This window comes from Marmota flaviventris, chromosome 13 (assembly GCF_047511675.1).
Source record: "Marmota flaviventris isolate mMarFla1 chromosome 13, mMarFla1.hap1, whole genome shotgun sequence".
NCBI classification, from domain to species: domain Eukaryota; kingdom Metazoa; phylum Chordata; class Mammalia; order Rodentia; family Sciuridae; genus Marmota; species Marmota flaviventris.
In genome coordinates, this window is record NC_092510.1 from 69957697 (window position 1) to 69983502 (window position 25806).

At 40.6% G+C, this 25806-nt stretch overlaps 1 protein-coding gene across 1 annotated transcript in view; it reads left to right on the plus strand.

Annotated features, from left to right (window-relative positions):
- The first annotated feature begins 161 nt into the window (after positions 1–161).
- The window catches only part of Frmpd1 (FERM and PDZ domain containing 1), a 169551-nt gene continuing 143906 nt past the window's right edge, over positions 162–25806 (plus strand). The window contains exon 1 of the mRNA XM_071600458.1: positions 162–189. The gene's annotated coding sequence lies outside the window, so the exon portion shown is untranslated. The remainder of the gene's footprint in view (positions 190–25806) is intronic.

Here is a 25806-nt window from a genome sequence, read left to right on the forward strand (position 1 = left end):
TTTGGCAATTATATTCTCAGCTCCTAAATGAATGAGCTTTGTGACCTTGACCAAGTGTCTACCTCTTCATAGGTTCCAGAATTGATGCTGGTAAAATGAGGGTTTGGATTGGCTGGTCTCTCGAGTTCCTTCCAGGATGGATGCTCTGTGATCACTGCGAAGATTGTGGACACCAGTGGAAGAAAGCAGGTGTGTATTAGGAGCATGTGGCAACTGAGCCATTAGCTCCAGATCAGCAGAGGTTTTTTGGCAAAATGGAACTAAGCTGGAACAGATTTGTTTAAGTCACCCTGGAAGTAGAGAGCTCTGGGGGACAATAACTCACCATAGTATCTTAAGGATCTAACTCAGATTTCTCAGAAGGAAGCATTTCTAAGGATTGGAGTCAGTGGAGGCGGGTGGTGGAGCAGTGCTAATTTTCACTTAATAAAATGACCACATCTGAGGAAACTCTTTATGCTTATTAGCTGAGAGTCTACATCCTTCAATTTGCACTGAATGTATCCATTTAAGTACTAGAGATGATGCAAAAAGTACCACCTGAGTTTGACTGGGTTAGGTATGACAGCAACACAATGTCATTGAATGGTTACTTCATAAATTGAGATTATTTGGAATTTAAAATTGCCATAGCTCAAGTTAAAAAAGGTTCAGTTTATTTTGAAGTTTACCCATCTTAGCTGGTTGGTAGTGGCTTTGAAAATCACGTTAAAGATTCCTTGAGAAGCACTAGGAAATGTATATCTGCCTAATTGAATAATTATGTCACAACCAATAAATACTATTTAAAAAATCTTAGCACCTGGTAGAGAACTTAGAGTCAGTAGAGAAGAAAATAATATTATGATTGTTAAAAATTCTGGGAAAATTCTTTCTCTTCATTAAGAATTCCCGAGAGGCGGGTGAAAATGATTCCCAACTTGGTTTTTGAAAGAATTGGAAATATATAGGTACAAAGTTTGCTCTGAAACACAGGCTCCTGGATCATGGCAACTCCTTTCAAATCTGGCCCTTCATCTGGGCTGACCAAGTTTTTTCTCTTTAGAAAAATAGTTACAAAACGATTTACTTGAATTCAGAGAAAGTAGACACTAGCTGTAACTCTAGAAGATTTTGGATTTGAATCATAGGGGACAAGCCACCAGTCAAATGTAAGTGTAGGGATATGTCCTTCTTGGAGGACTAGCACCAAGGGGGCCAGGAGCAGAAACAAGACCCTCCCAAGAGATGAGGGAACCAGCTAGAACCAGAGAAAATTAAAGGAAATGGGCTAAGCTTGAGGTTTCCGGGAAGAGAAGCTGAAGCATTACTGGGCATTTACTTTGTGCCAAGTATGGTCCCAAATTATTGAATATTTTCACATCAACCATCTGAAGCAAACTGTATCAGTTTACAGTGGAAAATATGGTTTAGAAAGGTTAAATCTTCACCCAAGGAGAATCAGGTCATACGTTGTAGAACTGTGATACAGATCCAGGCAGTTTAGCTGCAGAGTTGTTGGTATTAATCAGCATGCCATAAATTTTCAAGGTTATATATGACTCTTATTCATTCTGTGTCTCCCTGAGGCTGGGGAGGTAATGGACTTTGTTGAATGTTCCTCAACTAAATGGAACCCAGCAGGCTCAGCCTGTGCCCAAACCTCGGACCTGCAGTCTGTGGGAGGTTGTTTTTGGCTCAGCGTAGTACTGGGAAACACTGAACACTGGACAGTCCGTGAGGGCTGGGCGGCAGAAGCCTAGTCCAACAGCTAATTGAGGATCTTGGGCAGGATTGCCTTTACTGAACTGAAATCGAGGAGGAAAATCATAGGTACTCAGGAACCCAGAGCTGAGGAAGGTGAGGAAGCTGCCTGATTATTCTACAGCATACATTGTGAACTCTATACCAGTCCTGTGCTGAGCACTGGCCACTGTAAACATAGAATTAGGCAATGCCTATTCTGTGTCCTAGAGGAGCCCCAGACTAGTATGAGGAGGGCTGTCTACCTGTTAGGACTCTGGAAATTTCCTTAGGACCTCTGTTTTGGCTTGTAGAGGCAGATAAATCTAATTCTAAATTCTGTTGTCACTCTCAGTGAAATTTTAAATATTCATTTCACTGCCCACTAACTGAATTCAGGAGACAGGTCACATAAACTTCAGACCTCAGAATGAACTTTCTGGAGCAAGGGTGTAGGGGCTAAGGCTGCAGCAAGGCTGTGTAGACAGAATCTGCAAAAGGACTTTGCAATTAACATGGCTAGAGAGATTGTTAGATGAGATAAGGGGGAGGGAAAGAAGGAACCGTGCTCTTACATTCACAAACACCAGGACCTATTTATCCCAGCAGAAAAGGGCATTTATGCTATGGGTAGCCCTGGAACTTTCCTTTGAGTCAGGTCTCTTCAGTGATGAGGAAATTTGGGTAGTCTAAGGATTTCTTTGGTGATAAAGGTGATGTCAGATTTGACTCCATGGCCCAGTTTATGCTTCTTCCTCTGGTGGCATTTATATTCCCTTGTTTCACCCTCTGAAATATTCTGGTTCAGATGATAAATTTTATGTGCCCATGAACAACAACAACAACCAAAACCTACATTTTTCTGGTGGGCCTGAGTTCTAAATTTTAAAGCCAAAGAGTTGTTGAGGTATAAACCCCTCTTTCTAGCCTTTCCCACTCTCACTACTATGCTTGTGTTTGAATCAAGCTCTTTCCTTTTCCCTTTCAGCTTGGCTGGAAACATATAAAACTAAAATGCATTTAAAGTTAATAAAAGAGGTATAGGGTACAAATTCATTAAGTTCTTGTTACAAACTTTACCAGCTCAGAGTTATCAGTTCTTGGATCTTTTAGTTCTACTCCTCCTAGGTTTCTGGGGTACCTAACCAGGAAAAGGCAGGATTGGGGTGTTTATAGGCAAGCATATATATGAGGGGGCCCTCAACCCCTCACACATGCTCCTGGGCTGGGGGACCTCTAGGGGTTAGTCCTTGAGGTGTCCTGCTCTCTTGACTCCTGGGAGGAAGGGTTATTTTTTTCACATTGGAGCAGCCACTTGAAGCATAGGAACAATGAATGTAGAAATTATTAGAAACTTACAAAAGAGTCAGGGAGAAGGAATGAAATGTGTGCTTCATGAAGTTTAATTGAGCAATGACCTCCTCATTAACAGTAATCAGTTCATGAGGGTTTTTTTTAAAGATGGAAGATAACAAGGATTCAGGGGAGGAGCCCTTCTCTGTGTTACTGTGTGTTTTCTCTCTGTCCCAGTGCTACTATGTCTACTTGTGTCTGTGTTGTGCTGCTCTTGCTAAATTCATCAAACAGGAGATTTTATAGTCAAAATTCAAAGAGATGTAAAAATAATGAGAAATCCCATTGTTAAAGTTCTGATGTTAGATTCTCATGGCTTCAAAGATTTAGAAGTGTGTAATAAAACCACACCAGCTTTTGTTTCTACTTTCCCAGCATATAACAGCTAAAGATCTCTGAATAAATTAATAGAAGATTGGAAAGGTGTGCTTCTTCAAGGAGAGTTCCTCTGAGAAGCTTGCTATTTCAGGTAGACACAGGTCATGGCTTTTGTGAATCATTTTTAAAAGGAACCAGATAAACTTGTGACCTGTGATAATATCTATAGCTATTGAAGTCTAGACAGGGCAGCCAGTTCTCATGCTTTATTTCATTTAAACCTTCATTGTCACCAAGGCCACAGGATGGGCTGGGAACTCTTCCCCATAGAGGCCTTGCTGGAATTCAGTTTCCCCTGATAAACTGCCTCATTTTCCATGTTAGATCCTCTCCAAAACTTGTAATAAATTCTGGGTCAGTGAAGTAACATACTGATTATGTAAGAAACTCGACATAATCTCCCAACCAAGACTGTGGAATGCAGGATAAAGCCTTCAGACTTTTAAACTCTGTTTGCTGGAAACCTTTTCCAAACACACTGGCATGACTTGAGGCCTTGTTTTCTTTTGCAAATCATTCCTGGGAACTGATACCAGAGACATTTATTGATCCCAAAGGCAACCGCACTCCTGACTTTATAGTAATGAGAAGATTGAAATTTTAATAAAAATTATAGGTAAAATGTGAGGTAGGCATCTTATATGTATCATCTTGTTTACTCTCCAAATAATAATTATTATGTAGATATGATTATATTATTCCAAGTTTACAAATGAACATTGTTATAGCCCAACATCCAACTGTCCACTCAATGTCTCTGTTTAGATGTTTAATAGGCACCTCAAGTTTGTTTTGTGAGGTGTTTTTCATGTTGCAGTGTGGTCTCAACCCTGTGGCCTCAAGCAATACTCCCTTCTTTTCAAAAAAAAATATTTTTTTTTTGTTGTAATGGACACCATAGCTTTATTTTATTTATTAATTTTTATGTAATGCTGACAATTGAACCCAGAGACTCACAGGTGCTAGGCAAACACTCCACCACTGAGCTACAATCCCAGCCCAATCCTCCCTTCTTTAGCTTCTGAGTAATTGGGACTACAGGTATGCACCATCTCAAGTTTAAAATATCTTAAACTTGGCTCCTAATATTCCCATCTCACCCCCTTGCCCCAAACAAACCTCATCCCAAATAATGGCAACTCCAACCTTACAGATGCCTATGCCAAAACGCCTGGAGTCATCTTTGACTCAGCTCATAATACATCCCCAGTCTGGTCAGCAAGTCCTCCACAGCTACTTCCCTGGTTCAGACCTCCTCCTCTCTCACCTGGATGAAAACTTCCTTCTGCCCGTGTTCCCTTCAAGTCTGTTCCCATCATGGTAGCCAGAACTTTTGTTAAAATGCAAGTTTGCAATCTTCCAGGACTTCCCATCTGACTCAGTGGAAATCAAAGCCCTTTCAGTGGCTACAAAGCCTCTCAGCAGGGGCCAGTTTCCTCTCTGACCACATCTTCTCTTAGCCTCCCTTTACTGGCTCTAGCAACTCTAGCCTCCCGGCTTTTCCTCAGGAAAGCCAAGCCTCCTCCTGCCCCAGAGTCTTCACCTTCATTCTTTCCTCCACCTAGAATGCTCTCTCCACCACATCTGCACAGGATTTGGATCTGCTTCTCTCTTAGGTCTCAACATTGCTTTCCCAGAAAGACCTACTCTGAAACCCTATTTAGTTTACTGCTCCCCACAACAGCCTGCTTTGTTGTGGGGAGCAGTAAACTAAATAGGATTATTTATTATTCCCTGCTTTGGTCTTCTCAACTATTATCACAACTGGACATACTATATATTTTTTCTTACTTATTTAATTTGTTCACTGTCTCCCTGCAATAGAATGTGAACTCCATGAAGGTAGGGATTTTTGTTTCTTTTCTTTACCGATATATCCCCAGTGGCCAGAACCGTATTTGAAACATCACAGTAAGTATAAAAGAGACACTCAAATTGTCGAATAACTGAATAAATGAGGAAAGTGAAGCTTAAGACTTGCTTGAGGGCTGGAGATGTGGCTTATTGGTAGAATGGTATAGTAAGCACAAGGGCCCTGGGTTTCTTTGACAGCACAAATAAAATAAAATAAAATGGAGAGGGAGGGAGACCACTTAACTTTACACAATTATTACATGGTTAAACTGGGATGCAAACTTAGACACTTTAATTTCACATCTGGGCTTTAACAATTATGTATATAGTAGTGCATGTGGCATGTGCTGGATAGTATGAGGCTTATATGCTTCCAATTTAAGATGCTCAATCTTGAGGCTCTTATGTGTAGTCTGCATTTTTAGAGTACCATGTTTTCTGTACCATATCTCAGTCACCATCTCATAACATGGAATGCAGAAGCTTTCAGATTTGCATTTTTTACTAGGTAACACATTATAAGAAATTTGAATTTGAAAGGGCATATCGTGAAAAGCCTTCCTTTAAGAATATGATCAAGGGCTGGGGTCGTGGCTCAGAGGTAGAGTGCTTGCCTAGCATACATGAGGCACTGGGTTTGATCCTCAGCACCATGTAAAAATAAAATAAAGGTATTGTGTCCATCCACAACTAAAAAATAAAAGTTAAAAAAAAAAGAATAGGGCTGGGGATGTGGCTCAAGCAGTAGCGTGCTTGCCTGGCATGCGCGTGGTGCTGGGTTCAATCTTCAGCACCACATACAAATAAAAAATAAAGATGTTGTGTCAACCAAAAACTAAAAAATAAATATTAAAAATTCTTTCTCTCTCTCTCTCTTAAAAAAAAAAGAATATGATTAAGAAAGGCCCCCTGAGAAATTCTGGGAAAAAGACAGTATTATTTTTTCTTGACCTAGCAGGTGGATACAGGGTGGCTGTTTTATTTTATTTTTTTTTAACTATGCACAAATGTTTTATATATAAATTTACAAATGCAATATAGTTTATAATTTAAAAAGTTTCCCTCTTGTTCCTATCCATTAGCTCCTCTCTGGAAGCAACCAATGCTACCAATTTCTTATGTGTCCTTCCAAGGGTATTTATATGTATACTACATATTTATTTTCATTCCTCTATTTTTTAAAAAGTGTGTATATTCCATAAAAGTATAATATTAATTATTTTTAAGTGTGAAATTCAGTAGTGTTAAGTACATTCGCATTGTTGTACAACAACAATGTTCTTCAGAACTTTTCATCTTATAAAACTGAAATTCTATATCCATTAATAACTCCCAATTCTCTGCTCCCTTGAGCCCATGGGAACCATCACTTTACTTTCTGTCCTCAAGATTCATCCATACTGTAGCATGTGTAAGAATTTTCTTCCTTTTTATAGATGAATAACTTTTCATTATATATATCACATTTTGTTTATCTATTCATTTGTCAATGAACATTTGGGTTGCTTCAACCTTTTGGCTATTGTAAACATGCTGTTGTGAATCTGAGTGTATAACTATCTCTTTGAAGCCCTGCTTTCAATTCTTTGGGTGGGGACAAAGCAGTAGAATTGTTGGGCCATATAGAAATTTGATCTTTAATTTTTTTTAATACTGGGGATTGAACCCAGGGGTGCTTTACCATTGAGCCACATCTCCAGTCCTTTTTTTTTTTTTTTTAATTTCAAAATGGGATCTCACTAAGTTGCTTAGAATTTCCCTAAGTTACTGAGGCTAGCCTCAAATTTCTGATCCTCCTGCCTCACCCGCAGAGTCACTAGAATTACAGGCATGTGCCATCCTGCCTGGCTGATTTTTAACTTTTTGAGGAACTGCTATATCTGTTTCCATAGCAGCTATTCCATTTTACATCCCCACCCCAACCCTTTTTATATATAAATGGTAGCACACCATTTATATTTCTTATATCTCACTTTTTATTTTTTGTTTGTTTTTGGTACTGGGAATTGAACCCAGGGTCACTTTACTACTGAACTGCATTCCCAGTCCTTTGTATTTTTTGTTTGAGACAGGGTCTCACTAAGTTGCTGAAGGTGTCCCAAAGTCGCTGAGGCTGGCATTGAACTTGCGATCCTCCTGCCTCAGCTTCTCAAGTTGCTGGGATTATAGGTATGTGCTACCATGCCTGGCTCTATATGTCACTTTTTTCATTTATCATACCATATATCTTAAGATTATATCATATCTGTACATAAATAACTTTGTCATTCTTTTTTTTTTAAAGAATGATTCATTGCATTCAATTTATGGGCATACTAAAATTTATTTAACCAGTTCCTTGTTGGTGGACATTAAATTTGTTTCCAATCTTTTTCTATAATAAATAATGCTCCGTTCATACCTTTGTGCAAATGGCATTTTGCTTGTGTAAAATATATATATTTGTAGAGTAATTTCCTAAAAGTGGAGGGACTATGAAAAAGGGTGTGTGCATTTATAATATTGATAGATATTGCCAAATTTGCACTCTCATCAGCAATGTATGTGAGAAGTTACAAGTTCTTAGCTTTGACTTCACAGACACTGAAGTTGTATGCAATTGTTCATGTGTGAACCTATGTTTTCTCCTGGGGAAAGTCCATATTGTTACTACCATATTCCCACAGGACTCAAAATCTCCCAAAAGGTTAAGAATCATTGCTTACAGAAGCCTTGCACTTGAAAATAAAATGTAAAGAAGGGATTTATTCAATTTATAAATGATTTTGAAAGGCTTCTTTGCTTTTCTAAAGGAATCACTGAAAATGTCTTGTGTATTTACAATACAGTGACGACAAAGCAATTGAATACATGTACTTATTTTAGTAGACTCTGTGACCCAAGTGCATCAGTTCTAAGAGGATTCAGAGTAAATCCCACTACAATAAAAACTGGATAGGAAATGATATCTGAGCCTCCAGCTAACACTTTTTTATTTCAAATACTAATATCAAACCTGTGTGGATAGCTTTTGGGCCTGTTATGTGTGAGATGTTGTATTTGGAAACATTTTTGACATATTTCAGCACACAGAGCCTAATGCAGAGCTTAGTTCTCAGTAAGCCCTCAAGGTCTGGCTTCTGTATTACTCCTCTCCCTTTACCTCTCATCCTAGAATCTGAGCATTTCACAGACCTGGTTATATGTTGGTCACTAAGTGATTCTCTCAACCAAAGAGCAAGCCAGTAGTAGATGGATCAGCCTGGATATGGACTCTCAGTGCACTAAGATCTTAACACTACTGATCTCAGGCCACAGCATGCATGCAAAATACATATTCTGCTTCATTCCCTCCACCATTTGTGGGCCTGGAAACTCTGACCTATATCTCAGGGGTGTTATGTTGATTAACCTGTAAATCATAATTAATAATGAAGTAAGCATTAATTATTGTTATCACTGTCAGTTCCGGTCTGGCTTCCTGACTTGGAGAAAGAACCTGCTTGCATGCTGGCTCTCTGTAGGAGTTCATAACACCCCACAAACCTGTGAGGGGTGTGTCCTCCTTTAAAGTATGCTAAGAGTACTTTAAAGTCTTTTAAAATATGTGAGTGCACACTGGAGAGGTGTGCTGTTTGTAAGTGACTGCAGGGAACCTGGTCACCATCCTCATTATCAGAAGGGCTGCCATAGAGCAAAGGATATGGAGTTGTCTTTCATGGGTTCAGAGGGCAGAACTAGGTCCAGTGGGAAGGCAGATATTAGCCCAAGAATAGAAAAGGACTCAAATGGCTAGAGAAATTCAACTAGCACCCGAAAAACCAGAGTTCTTCCCATATTTTCAAAAATTATTGAATACCTGTCATGTGCAGGTCATTGTCCTAAGTGCAGGAGGAACCCCCATGTGAACTGGGCAAGTACTGTGCTCTTAGAGAACTTCTGGTGTAACAGGGAAGACAAAATCCATTTATCCATCCACTCAATGAACATATGCCAAGCACCTGTTATGTGATGGGCATCACAGCACTGGGGCTACAGTAGTTAACAAAATAAAGACTTTGTATCTTACAGATGGAAGATGAAATTGACAATAAGAATTCCTAAAGTGTGATTTTTAAAATTTTTTTGTTTTAATTAGTTACACATGACAGTAGAACGCATGTATGCACTTTAATATTTTTGATCTTTAATGCTCTTAAGAATCACCTTGGAATCTTATTTTAAAAAAAGATTGTTGAGTTCCACTCCCAGAGAGTCTGATTCAGTAGGTCTGGGGTGGGATATGAGAATTTACATGCTCCTTGACAATGCTTAAGTAGCTGGGTGGAAGACTACACTTTGAGTAGAGCAACCTCTCTGGTGATGATTGTGGTGGGGATGAAATCAGGTTTCCCAGGACAGCAGAGTTACTGTTACAGTCAGGGTCTGTGGTGGAAGCTGGGTTTTTTTTTTCTTTTTTAATTAAAAAGCATCATATTAATGTGACCCTTTGAGACCAAAATTAGGAAAGTTAACATGAAACAAATAAGAAAAATGTATTGGCTAGTGGGGATGTGATTATGACTTAAGAAAGCTTAAATGTAACAAATCATATCATACTTTGATGACTGTTAGTATAAATGGAGTAGTCTGCTTGGAGCTAGAAGTAGTAGTCTGCTTGGCAGCTCAGTCACACTGGCCATTGAAAGCATTCAACCCATACTTTCCCCACACTCTCAAGGACCTCTTCTCTTGGCTTGTCCCTACCAGGTTTGCACTGAAATGTGACTTTCCCAGGAAGGCCTGTATCCTCACAGTACTATGCACACAGTACTTCTCCAAGCTGGAATTTCACTCTTTTTTTTTCTTCAGTGTCTCTCTTCTCTACTAGACTAGAAGCTGCATGAAGGAAAAAGCCCTGTCAGTCTTTTCCACCATTGTGTTCCATTGCCTGGCACATAGAGGCACTCAGTAGATACTTGCTAAATGGCAAATAAATAAATGAAAGACTGAATAAATCTGATTTCTTAAGAAGGTTTTCCTGTAAGAGAGGAGAAGCTCAGAGCAAATAAAGGAATTTTATTTCTGAAGTTCCTGGAGATCCTACTTTATGGCAATATACCATCACAAGATAGGAAATGCAGGTGAACAAGAGATAAACTATGGGACTTCTGAGTTGGAGTAACAATCTTGGAAGCAGTTATGGAAGAGAGAGTAATTAGTCTGAGTCTTGAATCAAAGATGAGATTTAGCATGTGGAACTAAGGGGAGGAATAAGCAGAGATGGACAATACAACAGAGATGCCAACTTCAGCATTCAGACTGAGTGCAGGGGAAGAGTGGAAAATAACAAGGGAAGGCAGACTGGAATCCCAATTACAGAGGCATAAAGAGTGTGGACTTATTAATCTGGGATTACAGGCATGCCCCACCATGGCTTTGCCATGGGAGGAATCTTTGCATAACATAGTGGGGGGAGTCTCTCCCATCTTTTATGTTCCAAAAGGAATGGCGTGAGCAATGGCAATGACTGAATGACTCCTGGGAAAGGCCAGCTGGAATGTTTCCCAAAGACTTGCATAGTAGGGCATTACTTCAATGATCTTGCATGGTCCATGTCTGACTCTCTCCATCAGGCTCAGAAATCTGATTTGCCAGCTCTCAGTTGTAGGTCTAAGCTCTCAAGGCTACTGTATATAACCACGACACTCACTTAGTAATTTGCAAGAAAATTAGAATTGTTGAAGGTAGCAAATGTCCAAGTCCTAGAACAAGAGTGTTCTAGCTCTGTAGGCAGGCCATATGAAAAGTCCTATTATAATCTGGGGTCAGTTTATTAACTCTGAATAAGAAATACAATTACCAAAGGATGCTCACATCCAATGACTAGTGTATTCATTTCCTGTAGGTGGATTTAAACTTATAGTTTGAGAAGCTAAACTATAAATAGTTTGCTTGATAAGTTTGGAATTAAAACAGGGAAAACATTAAAAGAATGTTTTAAGGCATCTGGCCTGGACCTCTATATGAAGAGACTTGTCACCAGAATTACCTCATCATCTTTTTTTTTTTTTTCCTTTCTTGTACTGGGGATTCTACCACTATACCCCCAGCCCTTTCTATTATTTTGAGGCAGAGTCTCTCTAAGTTGCTGAGACTAGCTTTGAACTGCTATCCTGTCTCAGCCTCTTGAGTTGCTAGGATTTCAGGCATGCACCACGGTGCCAGGCTACCTCAGTCACCTTTTCGACCACCGTCTTATTAATTTAGCTCCTTTGTACTGGATGGCATTAGATAAGCAATGCCAAGTTTTGCTTACCCAGCCTCCTTAGGTTTTCATGGCTAGTCAATCCCCCTTCTGATTGAGCTTTCCTTAAGATTCCATCAAGTTTTCCTGGTCTGAGAACCATTCTGTTTCTTTAAGGTGACTTAGCAAATCTCTGCTCTAATCCATTATGTGTTGATGTCCTAGTTTAACTCTCAGAGGACAATCTCATTTCTAATTCTTAGAAGATCATTCACAGTTGCCCTGAAAACTGACAACATTTTATGGCCCTGAGATTCCAAATTGATAAGGGAGAGCCCCAGATGGTTTAGAACAATCTTACTTAACATTGTCAGAATTTCACAGATTAGATGAAACCTCAGTGATCATAACCCTTTCCATTCCATTCCTGTGTTTTTTTGTAATGAAAACAGAATCATTCTTTTGTTTTATCCCATCATCTTTAAAATTCATAACATAAAGAGGGCACTGACTGGAATTGCTCCTGGTCACAGTTAATAAGGGACAGAGACAGAGCTCAGACCTCAGGCCACTCTCTTTTATATCCTGCTGCTTTACCATGGGCAATAAAAAAATTAGTTTTCTTTTTAATTCCCCCTACAATGAAAAGAAATATCAAAAATAAAGAGATGGGCATGGTGGGGCATGCCTGTAATCCCAGCAATGCAGTAGGCTAAGGCAGAAGGATCACAAATTTGAGGCTGGCCTGGGTGACTTAGAGAGGGCCTGTCTCAAAATAAAAAACTTAAAAATGTTCTGGTGATGTAACACAGTGGTAGAGGGTCCTGGTTCAATTCACCGTAAAACACACACACACACACACACACACACACACACACTAAAAAAAAAAAAAAGAAAAAGAAAAAGAAACAAATACTGTTGAATTTATCTATATGAAAGTAAAGCACAGATTTTAGATGTTAAGAGTTGGTATGAAAGCCATGATTGAGAATTCTTCCAGAAATAGGGTTTGATTAACAGAAGTGCCCAGGCCCATGCCTATCTTTAGGAGGGAGAACAGCAGGATTAGACATATCTCAAAGAGCAGAGCTGCAGGAGCAGGAGCAACAAAGACCAAATCCTAGACTGGAAGGCCTATCCCATTGGCGAGCCCAGAGCTAGCAAAAAAGGTCCTGCTGTTGCTTAGGGATGTTGCCACCAAGCTATAGGGAGCATAGGTATGAATGCCTCTTTTTGAACTCAGGAATCTTTTCCTTTAAACACTTGTGGATGCATGAAGATATCCTCTTCCTCTTTGCTTCCTTTCCCGACTACACACAGACTGTGCTCATGATCATTACTGAACACCCACACTGTACCAGGCTCAGGACGAGGTACATTATTTTTCTTAAAAGTTAAATAACTTGCCCAATGTCATTAATATATGATGTAAATGGGTTTCTGAGTCAGGTCTGTTTGGGTGCAAAATTCAAGGCTTTCCAATTGTGCCACGTTGACCCTAAATATCTTCATGAGTCAACTGAGAGACACTCTGAACGCAGAAAGATAGGAAAATGTTGCATTCTGTATATGTGGAAGCCGAAGATGGCTCATTTAGAAAGTAACTTATCTGGTTGAAATTCAGGCTCCACCTCCTGCCTACTATGTGATGTAGGATAAGTCTTACCCTCTCTGTACCTATTTCCTTACTTGGAAAATGGAAATAATAGTACTCAAACTGTAGGGTTATTGTGAGGATTAAATATGTTAATATAAGAACAGCGCTTAGAAAGATATCTGACACATCAACATGCTCAGTAAAATTAGCCAGTATTATCTTTTGATTAAACTGGAGTCATGACCTCAATCTTAATCTAACCACATGATTGGATTCTGGGGACATATGGCAGCTTCATTAATTCCATAATTTTAAGCTTATCTCTTGAGATTGGTTTATTTATTTATTTCGTCCCTCACTCCTTCTTTCTTTCTTACCAGGGATTGAACCCAGGGATGCTTAACCGCAGAGCCTTTTTATTTATTTATTTATTTTAATTTTTTTGAGACAGGGTCTCCCCAAGTTGCTTAGGGCTCTCTAAATTGCTGAGGCTGGCTTTGAATTTGTAATCTTCCTGTCTCAGCCTCCCCAGCTGCTGAGGTTACAGGCATGCACCATCATGCCTGCTGAGATTCATTAATTTCTAAATGAGTCATTTTAACCATTTTAAAATATCCCCACAGTTGTAAAAATCAGGCTTCATCTGGAATTCTGGGATCACACTGTCTGTGGGTAATCACTGCAGTTTTCCACTGCTCTACTTTCTTCCACCCTTTCCTAGAAATGCCTGCCTAGGGGGACTATGAATTTACTGGATGGTTTCCCTGTTGTGGGTCATAGAAGCCCTGTGGTCTTTAGATCTTCCCATAAGATCCCATACTTTGAATGCTTTGGAGCTCAGCAGGCTCCTGAGAAGTTTGCCAGTGATGGTCCAGATGACTAAGCTGGCAAGAATAGGTGGGGCAGCCCCAGCTGACTCTAGCAGAGAACCCAGGGCTATTGGTACAGATGACTACAGACCAACTAAAATGGTGCATGAGATAGTTAAGGACTGCTCCAAAATGCCACAGCTCTGAGGTGTCATCAAAATGCCAGATAATGACAGCTTTGGGCACGGACATTCTGTGACATAGAATTGAATGACTTAGGTGACAGGATTCAAACAAACAGAATAAAACACCTGCAAAACATAAATTCAAATTCATACTTTTCAATTGAACCTTTAATGTAGTTCAGTTTCAAATACTTGTAAAACTTACTCAGGGTACAAAATAGTGTTGGCTGTTACAGAGACACACCAGTAACACTCAGTCCCTGACTCAGGAGTAGCAGCTCTCCATCCCCACCACCACTTCTCACAAGTGGTAACAGTCTCTTTCACCTAGACTACTGCAGTCACCCCACTAACTGGTCTCCCTGTCTCTTTCCTTAGTCACAATCCATGTAAACAAGTTTGGTTACATAATTGTTCCACTCAAAACTTTTTCCCACTGCCTATATATTAAGTGGAAATATCTTCTTAATATTTAAAGCTCCCATGTATTGGTCTAAATTAGCCTTTCCAGGTTTTTCTCTACTTCACCATGTACTCTTCAGGCCATCCTTATTGGTTTACTACACTTCTCACACTGTCTCATTCTTCTTGCCTTCTCTAAATCTCTTATATAGTATATCTTCTGGTTTAGTCTCTAACTAGGGCAATCTTGCCCATCTTTCAAAGCTCATTTCAAATGCCACTTCTTCCCTAGAACACTCCATGATGTTCGCCTCTCCTCATGAGTTGTGCCCACGTTCTCCTCCTTAGCACTTGGTTTGTCTGTCCCTTGTGAGGCATAGCTTTCTTCCTGTGAGTTCCCTGAGGAACTGGTTCTGGGGTTGACTTTGTCATTTTCCTCTTGCACAGCACAGCCTAGCACAATATGTATATGAAGTGAGTTATACTCAGTGGAATGGAGGAGATAAACCTAGCCCAAAGTGACTAATACAAGCCAAAATGCCACCAGGGTTCTATGACAGAGAAATGAAATTTCATTCAGGTTGGAATAGGGATAAAATTTATTCAAACAAGAAAGGTTTTATTTTTCTAATGTGAGTCTTCCAGACATATCCTCTGTGACATATGTCTCTCTTGGACCTATCCCCCATTCACAACTCAGTTTTACAATTTTATGCCCCTCCCTTACTCCCTCCCTCCCTTTCTTCTTACCTTCCTTCCCTCCCTCCCTCCCTCCCTCCTTTCTTCCTTCCTCTGAGACTGGATTTTACTACATTATCCAGGCTGGTCTTGAACTCCTGGGCTCTAACAAATTTCTTGCCTCAGCCTCCCCAGTAGCTGACAACAGGCATGTGCCACCATGCCCAGCTAATTGTATTCTTATTTATCTGGTTTATCTACCAGACTAGAAGATCCCTGAAACCTTAACCCCAGTTGTCTCCATCTATCTCATCAGTGCTTGGCACATAGCAGGTCCTCAACAAATAGTCATGGAGGAAAAGAAAAGAAGGTAAATGGAAGAAAGACTGGCATATTCATGTAGACATGGAGGAAGGCCAAAGCTGCAGAGAAGTTGAATCCGAAGAGATATAGAGATATGCTGGGACCCTATCATATTGTCTTCATGGATTAGCTTGATAGACTGAAGATATTTACTAGCTGTATACTGCTTTTGTAGATGTCAATTGACACTGAGTAAAGGTAAGGGAAACCCTGTCCACTTGTACCCTTTCTCCCTCCACATCCTGAAACTGGTGCTGTGGTACTTTACTCAATAAGAAATAATTAGGAGGCACTTGGGAACTGCCTTCCATTCTTATTCTGTAACAGAGAGTCATTGTGATTGCTGAAGGTTTCACTAACACCAAGACCATCAAATGGCCACTTAAGTAAAGGTAGCTCTTAACAAAACAAAAACTAAAGCCTTCCAAATGAGGCTAGACTTCCTTTTCCCCCTTCACTTCTGTACAATAGAGAAATTAGGAGTGGAACTCTCACTTTTCTGTTCCACCAGTCAGAGCATCACAGCATAGCAGAAGGAGCAGTGGCTCTGGCATCACCAAGAACCATGCAGGATTAGCAGTTTTCCTACTTGCAAGGCACACAGCTTCAGGCAAGAGTCTCAATCACAGAGATTCATTTCCCTCATCCATAAAATGAGAATAAATAGTATATTCTTCACAGGGCTGTTTTGCGAATTAAATAACATGTACCATAAATTCCTTAGTTCAGCATGGCAATTGAAGAAAATTCTAAGTAGCTATCAACCATCATGATTATTTAAAAAGCTATTTGGGGCAAGTATGCAAGGACTCAGTGAAGTAGACAGCTGTTATATGATATTGTAGAGTCCTGTTAGATATTCCATTGTCTGGCAGAGCAGTCTTAGGGTAATTGGTATTACTTTCAACTCCTGCCTTCATTGTATCCTTTTCAGACGCTTGTACTTAAATGCTACAGAAAGCATCACACAGTTATGTTGTGTTTTTAGCAACACTGAAATGACCTACTGGCTCCCAATCATCCTCAGCATCCTACTCCTGTCCCAGGCCCTGTGTACTAGGAGCAGATGACAATGTATTTTCTTTCCTATAATATTTTAGATTGTGTGTTTGCAATAGCACTTTGAAGTACCCAACTCCTGATGGATAGCTTTCAATGTTTTTTGTTTAAAAAATTCTGTGCTTCTAAGATTATTTGACATCCTTTAGTTTTATTATTTATTATAGTTTTACATTTAATTCTTTTTAGTTTGCTTGTTATCTATTTTGATATAGAAAATAAAAACATTTCTCACATGTATCTAAAATGATATCAGGGAATTTGTATGGAGGGATGAAGGAAGAAAAACAGAGGGAATGATTAATTTTTCATACATATAGGAAAGTAAATAATGAATAAGGAAAAAAAGGGAGGTAGTGGGCAGGAAAGATGTACATTAGGGTGGACCTTCAGTAATTATTCACTGAACAAAGGAGAGAATGGTAACAGGGTGTTAGACTAGAAGAGAATCAAGACACAATAGCTCTCAGATCCCTAAGTAGGGTTGGAAGACCACCCAGAGGAACTTAAAGTATAATTTAGCAGAAAGTGGTTACATCATGGGCACATTTACCAACAGCACAGGTCAAAAGAGGGGATGGTTGGAGGCTTTTGAAGGGGATTTCTTTAGAGGGAGCAGCTGGTATGCAAAGTGCCATTCCTGGCCCCAGGGGTAAGGGATATATGGGTGCCCACTTCACTTCAACAGGACCCCTTGGAGTTTAGACTATGCTATCTGCAGTCAGGGCCCAGGGGACTGGGCTGACTCCCGCCCCGGAAATTTATGGCTGGCTAATGCTTTGGCAGCAGAAATGCTGCTACTTGGGGATTGACCAATACTCTCATAATTTGTTCAGGCAAAAAATGCTCCAAGGAGCAGCTCTTGGCCCCTGCTGGGGAGAGCCGGTGTGGGAAGTACCATAGATCTGTCTGGTGGGGAGTGAATAGGCCCCAACAGAGGAGAAGCTGGATGTGGGGTTTGGGGCCTGGGGAGGAAGCTCCTGCCAAAGTGGATTTGGAGATCCCCAGGTCAGAGACCATCAGGGGTTGAGGTTGAAGGGCAGGGACAGGTCTCTAAGGAACTTACAACTGTACCACATAAGCGAAAGTTTGTTTTAGACAACCCCTAGGCCTAGAGAATGTGAGGCCATCTCACCAGGGTACCAATCAAGCAAGCACTTTTCGTTGGCTTTCTTTCTCCTCCCCTCACCCCATTTAGCAAGAGGGTGGCAGCACTATTTGCTCTTTGTAGCTTTTGAGGAAGCAGGAAACAGGCACAGCAAGTGAAGAGTGCCACCAGTTTCTATCCTTTGCTTATTAAGCTCCAGCCTCCTTTTGTTCTCTTGCTACATTCATGACCTGCTCAAAGCCTCAGCCAGCTGTTCTGAGAAGTGCTGATAATGCATTCATATTCAGGCATAGACAAGTTAGAGTTAGCTATATGTTTGTTTCCAGGGACAGTGTTGCTCTAACAGTGAAAGTGCCTGGGTTCAGGGAAGCAATGCCTTCATGGTAGGTTTTGGGTATCCAAAGCAGGCAAGTGCTAAAGCGATTGCTTTAGGAAGAGGCTCCCCAGATTCCTGGGAACTATACTTGCCCCTGTATTAATCTGTTTTGTGTTACTATAACAGAATACCACAGACTGGGTAATTTTTAAGAAAAATTCATTTCTTAGAATTTTGGAAGTTGGGAAGTCTATAGTTGAGGGGCCGCATCTTCTTGCCGTATTATAAGGAAAGGTATCATAGGGTGAAGATGCTGGAATATAGGACTGAGGAAGCACAAAAGGCAATTTCACTTTTATAATAATCCCTTCTGTTCTCCTGGTGATTAACTCACTCCTTTGATAAGGACACTAATCCATTCATGAGGACTCCACCACATGACCCTATCATCTTTTATTAAACCCCAGCTCCCAACACTCTTACCTTGGGGAGTAGGTTTCTAACACATCATTTTGGGGGACATATTCAAACCCTGATTCAGCCCCTGAGTTCTGGACATGTGGGCAGTTGCTTCATTTGCTTGAGATGCTGAATGCAGAAGCATATTGTCAACTGTAAGGTACCATGTAGGCATGGGCCAGATTTGTTATCATTGTTCTTTAATAGGTGCAAATAACAGATTGGTAGACTCATTAAAGGGTTAGTTCCCACTCAGTTGCCTCCGCTCTCCTTATCAAATTATCTCAACTTGAGCACCCCAAAGAGTTAGTTAGTTAGAGTTAGTAGTAACCCTCACACGTCAGACAGACGAATTCTAAAAGTTCAGTCCCTCACAGGGCATTCCTTTTCTTCCTTTTGTTTCCTGGCACCTGTTCAGAAGCATTTCTTTTTCGGAGCCCATCAGTCCCATCTTGCAACTGAGGCAGAAGCTCCAGCCTGGCCTGGGCTTTTTTGTGTGTGTTAGAAATGATAAGAAACAGCTGTCCTCAGATTAATGCCATCATCCCTGCTATGATTCAGCTATTCGGCTTGTGGCAGCAATTGCATATTAGATGAATGTCTTTCTAAATTCAATCACTTCAAAATAAATACATTGCAGTAGCCTCATTAGACTAAATTTGATGCAAGAGGATGGGACTGACTGATAGGAAATGAAAGAGAAGTAGGATATTTCAAAGCTGCACGCATCCATTTGCCCTTCAGAAACCCCTTCTAGGCCTTTCTTCAGCTTTAGCAACATTTAGTTGTTCTTTTTTAAAAATGCTATATGTGTGGCACTACTTTCCCCAAAGAGAGAGATTTTTTTCAAATGGCATATGATAATATAATATATGTACAAATTAAAGGATAGTCAAAATAGGCAAATATGGGCTGGGGATGTGGCTCAAGTGGTAGCGCGCTCGCCTAGCATGCATGAGGCATTGGGTTCGATTCTCAGCACCACATGGAGGTGAAATAAAGATATTGTGTCCACCTAAAAACTAAATATTAAAAAAGGCAAATATGCAGATTTCATGTGGAACCTTCATTATAACTCATACTGCTTGTTTAGTAGGTCATTCAAATATTTTGAAATCTAACCACATTAGATACTACATTAAGTGCTAAGGGGGTATGGAATTGAATTTATCCATGCATTTATTCATTTAGTGTGTACCAGCTGAGATTGCCTCTACACTATGTCTGGGGCTTGTTGGAGGCACCATCATGAACCAGACAGCCTCCAGTTGTGAAAGGTGCTTAGAGCAGAGTGGGGAAGGAGAGACGCAGATTGCTGTACTGAGAGGTTCAGTGCCATAAAAAAGAGGACAAAAAATTAAAATGTTTTAAAAAGGCCAATGAGAGTTTTGAAGAAAAAGTGGTTCTTTATCTGTTAAAGAAAAAAAAAAAGATAAAACCATCAGGCAGGAGGAAGTGTTTGGCTGAACTTTGAAGTCTGTGAAGAATTTCAAAGTAAAGCCCCTTCTAGGCTAAGGGAACAGCATGAACAAAAATAAAGGTCATGTGTTTTGATATAGCCTTGGGGAATAGAGAGTACAGAAACAGGTGAGTTGTAGTTACAGTTGGGTATATAGTGAAAGCCCTGTGTGGTTGGATGAGGAGTTTGTACTTTATTCTGTAGGCACTGTGGGGAGCCATTGCAGGAAAGATATGATCAGATTTGTGCACCAGGAAATTCACACCAGTAGGAGTCTGTGATTGAATTGATTGGAGGTGGGAGGCTTTAGGGACCATAGTCTACTTAGGAGACAGACTATAGCACAAGTTTAGGTAGGGAATAAAAAAGGGCCCAAGGTAAGATTGTGGCAAATAAGCACTGGAGAAACAAACATTAATTATTGAAAGAAAAAGATCAATGAATTTGTGACTGTGGATGTTTTAGGCTTACTCTGTTCCTCTGGGTTTACAGATTAGGGCTTTGGGTGGAAGAGGCATTCAGGGCCCTAGCAGGAAACTGAATATACAGGTGATTCAAGAGACTGCAGTAAAGGCTCACTAGCAGCAGTGGGGGCTGGGTCAAGGGAACCAAGGGAGGGGCTCCTGAGGCATCCAGAAATAAGCAAGAGCAGAAGACAGTTACCCCTTAGGGGTAAGGGAGGAGCTGGTATTACCTGTTTCCAGGAGGGCCAGGCAGGAGAGCCATCCAGTTGGTGCTGAGGTCTAGGAAGCGCAAAAGGAGCAGGAAAGAAATCACTCCGCTTTTCTCAGGTTTTGCCCTGCCATCTCCCTCTGGTTCCTCTCATTGACCAAACTCACCTAAGAAGTTGACCTGGTGATGGTTATAGAGGTGGATTTCTGAGGATATAGAGCAGGAGAAAAAGTGAGCAAAAATGTGTGTGGGGGAGAAGGGAAACAAATGGAGAATAACCAATGTAAGAGTGCTAAATCAGGCTGTGTTTTAGGTTTTCATGTCTTGGAATTTCTTAAATCTTGGGGATTTCAAATAGAGGGGCTGACCTTGCAACCTGATTCTGATATGATAAGTTATCACACACTTGATGGCAAAAGTTAGTAATAAAATCTAAATAATGGAGCAAGAGGGCCAAGCTTGGGCATATAATTTAACTGTTGAATCTCAGGTTGTCTGTAAAATGATAATATTAATTCCTGCTGTATCTATAAGGTTATTATGAAAATGAAATGAAGGACTTAAAACTATTTTTTAAATTAATGTTTAGCTATAAGTCACTGAAAAACTTCTAGGCACTGTTCCATTCTTGTTTTGGTACTCTCCACGCTACCAGTACAGGGTCTGGCCCAGAGGGCTGCTCAGATAAAAGTTATGGCATTGGAGTAACTTGAACTGAATTCTCAATACATCTGCCCTTTCTGCCATGGCTCATGCATGATCTGTGAATCAATGTTGTTACCATGGGATTTCTTACTTTCCTCAACACATTCTGCTCTCTAATAACATGTCAGAGGGAATTAAAACCACTCAGGATTAAGGTAGTTGGGAAATATTTAACTCCACTCAACAAAGGAACATTCCTCCATATATTCTTGGAGTGATAGCATTAGGAATTTTGACCAGATATCCCAAGTGTGAACAAAGAATTCCTTATCTGAACTTACTAGTTTCCTTTCACAGTTGGGAAGAGCTTCACACACTGTAATTTGGATGAGATAGCAGTTTGAAAGACGAAAAGCCCTTTAAAACTGTTTGAAATCAGTTTTTGAAGACTCACTTTTTTTTCCTCCCCCTGTGTGAAGAAACACTCTACCACCAAGCTACACTCCCAGCCCCAAGACTCAGTTCTTGTACGTTCATTGCTTTTCTTTGTCTGAACCTTAGGAGCAGGAAAGAAATGAGATGGTAGTCTGGCTTCATCTCTAACACTGGTGATTTGGCTTCAGAATTCAGATCTCTGATTTGGCGAAGCATGTTAGATGAAATGCAGGTAGAAAGCTTCCTGCTGGGAAGCCTTTTGAAGAAATCCCTAGGTACTGTTTGCTTCAACAAGCATGCAAGGATCCTGCACTCTCACCAGTCCTCCCCTTTCCCAGTCCCAGATATCCCTGTGAAAAAATGCAGTCAGCAAGTGCCTATCTCTCCTGAACCCTGGGCAGTTCCTAAATGCTTACATGATCAGTTGGCCAAGGATGTTTCCCAGGGTGCTGTTGATACAATTGCTTCACATTATTTCCAGAGCTGAAGGACATGGAGAAAAATGTGTAGAGATAAAGGAACTGCAGGCATGGGCATAGAAAAGAGAGAACTGAGGCTGGGGGCTATGATGTCATTTTCTCCCTCCAACTATCTCAGAGAGTGGGGTGGTCTCTCCTTGTGTCCACACGTTTGTCCCTCCTTGCTAAGAGTGCTCCTCCTCCTTGACTGGCTGTGTGGTTGCTATTCAAGGTGTGGCCTGCAGATGAGCAGCAGCAGCAACATCAGGATGCTTGCTAAAAGAGTAAATTATAGGCCTCACTTCACACCTACTGAATCAGAATATTTGAGGTTGGGGTCCTGAAGTTTGTGCTTTGGCAAAAGTGTCAGGAGTTCATGTGCAGTTTGCACTCTGAGAAGCACTGGTTTAGAGTACAGATACTGCCTTGCAGTTTGTCTTCATTTCCTTTTGTGTAATAGAGATCTGCACATAATTGGGCTTTAATAGCCATTGCCTATTCCTCTGGGTCAGCTTTGCTAACCCAGTTTTTCTTGTATTTACCCAAGGATGTTTCTCTCAGCTCCATCTTCCCCCAGAAGCAGAGTTCTTTCACTTCCTTCACTGTACTCCAGCCCAAGTCCCTTACCTCAATTCCCAGAGTGTCCCTCATCTTTTTCTTTCCTTGTTCAAGGACTGTCTTAAATCCCCATGACACCCCTTTGAAATTCTCTTTCTTCCTCTACCTTTACCTTCTTTTTTAACTTTCAAAATAATAGCTATCCTGAAAAAAAAACTTATTTCTTGTTCTTTTTAATCTCTGTCACATTCCCAGGTTTTTTCCCTCCCTGCAGTGCTGAGGGTCAATCCCAGGGCCTCATACATGCCAGACAAACATTCTACCCCTGAACCATATCTCAAGCCCTGGGTTTTCATTTTAAATACCTCAATTTTACTTTATCATGCTTTCCTCCAAAGCTGTTACTCTTAATCTCTTTAGTCTTGGGATCAGGGTGGCAAAGGATAGGTGCTCAGTTGCTATGACAAAGCTGCCATATTTTGGGTGGAGAAATCTAAGCCTCTGCTGGCTGTGAGATAATGGGAAGAATAGAAGGTCCCTGTGAGTTGTCAGCAGGTCCAAGCAGGCTTAAACCCAGCTTACATAAACACACTTATTGAGTGCCTACACAACAAATAGGATGTGTATTAGGTACTCGAGAACAGGGCCATGACTTACAATGGCCCAGTTAAAAGCAGGATGAGGCTTAGGCAAAAAGGAAAGTAGTGGCAGATCTCAGGATCTCTTGAGGAATGCTCTTTTGCATCTAGCAGTCTCTTAAGAAAATGTGGGTTAAATGAAAATAACTTGCAGACTAACAAGCATTTGCTGTGTGTCTTTTCACCTAATTGCCATGAATTTGGATTTCCTCGGGAAGCTTGCTGTAGAACCTTGGGTTGCAAGGCTGTGGGCCCCCATCCTCTAGTCCTACTTGTCTTCCTTCTGCTTCTGTAATAATGGATGGGGCAGCAGCAGGATGGAGTTTTACCGGAAAATGTGAAGGAGACACTTGGACTCGGGACAAAAAAGAACTCGTAAACATATTATTAGTCTTTGGGGAAATCTTTCTGCAAATTGCTCTGAAGAATGTAGACACAGAGAAAAAGAAGGACAGAAGAAAGAGGAAGGAGAAGTCAAGTTTTAAAAGCAAACAGATAATAGCTTAGATTGGATGAGTTTCATTAATAAGTCTAATGTTCCAAGGTATCTCATTTGATTATTAGCAACTGTATTTAAACTTCAAATATAAAACAAACTTTAAAGACACAGAGTATTTATCAGACACTTATTGCCCCTCTCTGGGTTGGCAACTAAAATAGCTACCTTGAGACTAGGGAACTTGTAGCATAAAGAAGAGAAGGGATTTATGTCCAGGCCTGGCTTTCCCATAATCTTAGTGTGAGATTGTTGCCAAGTTTCTTCCCTTCTTGGTGCTCTGGTTTCTTCTCCATAAAATGAATAGTTTAGATCAGGTCCATGGTTCTAAATGTGTGGTCCCTGAGCCAGAAAATGAGCATCAACTTTGAGGAATTTGTTAGAAGTAGAAATTCTGTTCTATCAGAAACTCTGGGATGGGGCCCAGCAATCTGTCATCTCCTCCTCCTCCTCCTCCCTCCTCCTCCTCCTCCTCCTCCTCCTCCTCCTCCTCCTCCTCCTCCTCCTCCTCCTCCTCCTCCTCCTCCTCCTCTTCTTTTTTCTTTTGGTACTAGGGATTGAATACAGGGGTACTTAACCACTGAGCCACATCCCCAGCCCTTTCTTATATTTTATTTAATGACAGGGTCTCGCTGAGTTGCTTAGGGCCTTGCTAGGTTGCTGAGGCTGGCTTTGAAATTTTGATCCTCCTGCCTCAGCCTCCCGAGCTGCTGGCATTATAGGCATGCACCACCACGCCTAGTGCAGCAATCTGTCTTTTAATAAGTTCTCCAGATAAATCTGATTCATGTTCAAATTTGAGACCCACTGGACTATATGTTCTGTGTTTCTATAAATTAAGGAATTAAAGCAGATATAGGTAACTGAGGCAGATGTCATTGCTCTGGGTCACTAACTCCCAGCCACTGGAATGGGGTGGAGTGAGGCTGCTCTATATGGAGCAGACTGAGTCACAGCCCCTAACCTTTGCTTCCTCCAGCACTAGATGACCCATTTTAGACAAGCTAAGTGCATGCTTAGGGCCACCCACCAACATTGTTTTTGTTTGGAAAATATTTGATATCTGATGCTTTCTAAAAGCCATTAAAGTGATTCTCATAAGGAAGAATCAGAATTTTATTAAACCTCTTTACATTAATTCATAGTTTAGTGCTTTTAAAGAAAGAATTTCAAAATTCTTAGGGCAGGAATAAGGACATAGTGGGTGCTATATGACCTTTTCAGAATATAGGGTACTTGGTACTTGAAGTTCTCCAACCTTCCTTTCTTCCTCCTTGCATCTCCTTGAAGTCACATTGAATAACTTACAGTCTTAGTCTTTTGGGGTTGCTATAAGAACATGAAATAGACTGAGTGGCCTCAAACAACAGAAATTTATTTCATACAGTTCTGGAGGCTGGAAGTCAGACACCCAGCATGGCTGGGTTCTAGTCTGGTCCTTCTCTTGGATTGGGGACTGCTGACATCTTGTTTTGTCCTCCCATAGTAGAAGAGAACTCTGGTTTCTCCAGCCACTGATAAGGGCTCTAAGTCCATTCATGAGAACTCCACTCTCATGACCTAATCATCTGCCAAAGGCCCCACCTCCTAATTACATTGGATATAGGCTTCCACAAATGAATTTCAGGAAGACACAACCACTTAGTCCATGGGTATTCCCCATACTTCACCAGTTCCAAGAAGACATCTTTTTTTTTTCTTAACCTATGAGATTGGGATATGCCTTAAAACCAATAAAATATAGTATTATTGGCACTGTGGATGTTCCTTGGAAGCTATTCTGTGCCAAGCTTTCATCCACACCCTTTACTGAAATCTAAAACTCTCCTATAACCCTTGTGTCTGAGATTAGAGTTCCTCACAGGAAGTATGCGTCATGGTTTAGGCATCTGACAAACCTGAGCAGACAATAACTAGTTGGTTCCTTGTGGATATTCCATGGTTATGTTGGCCCCTA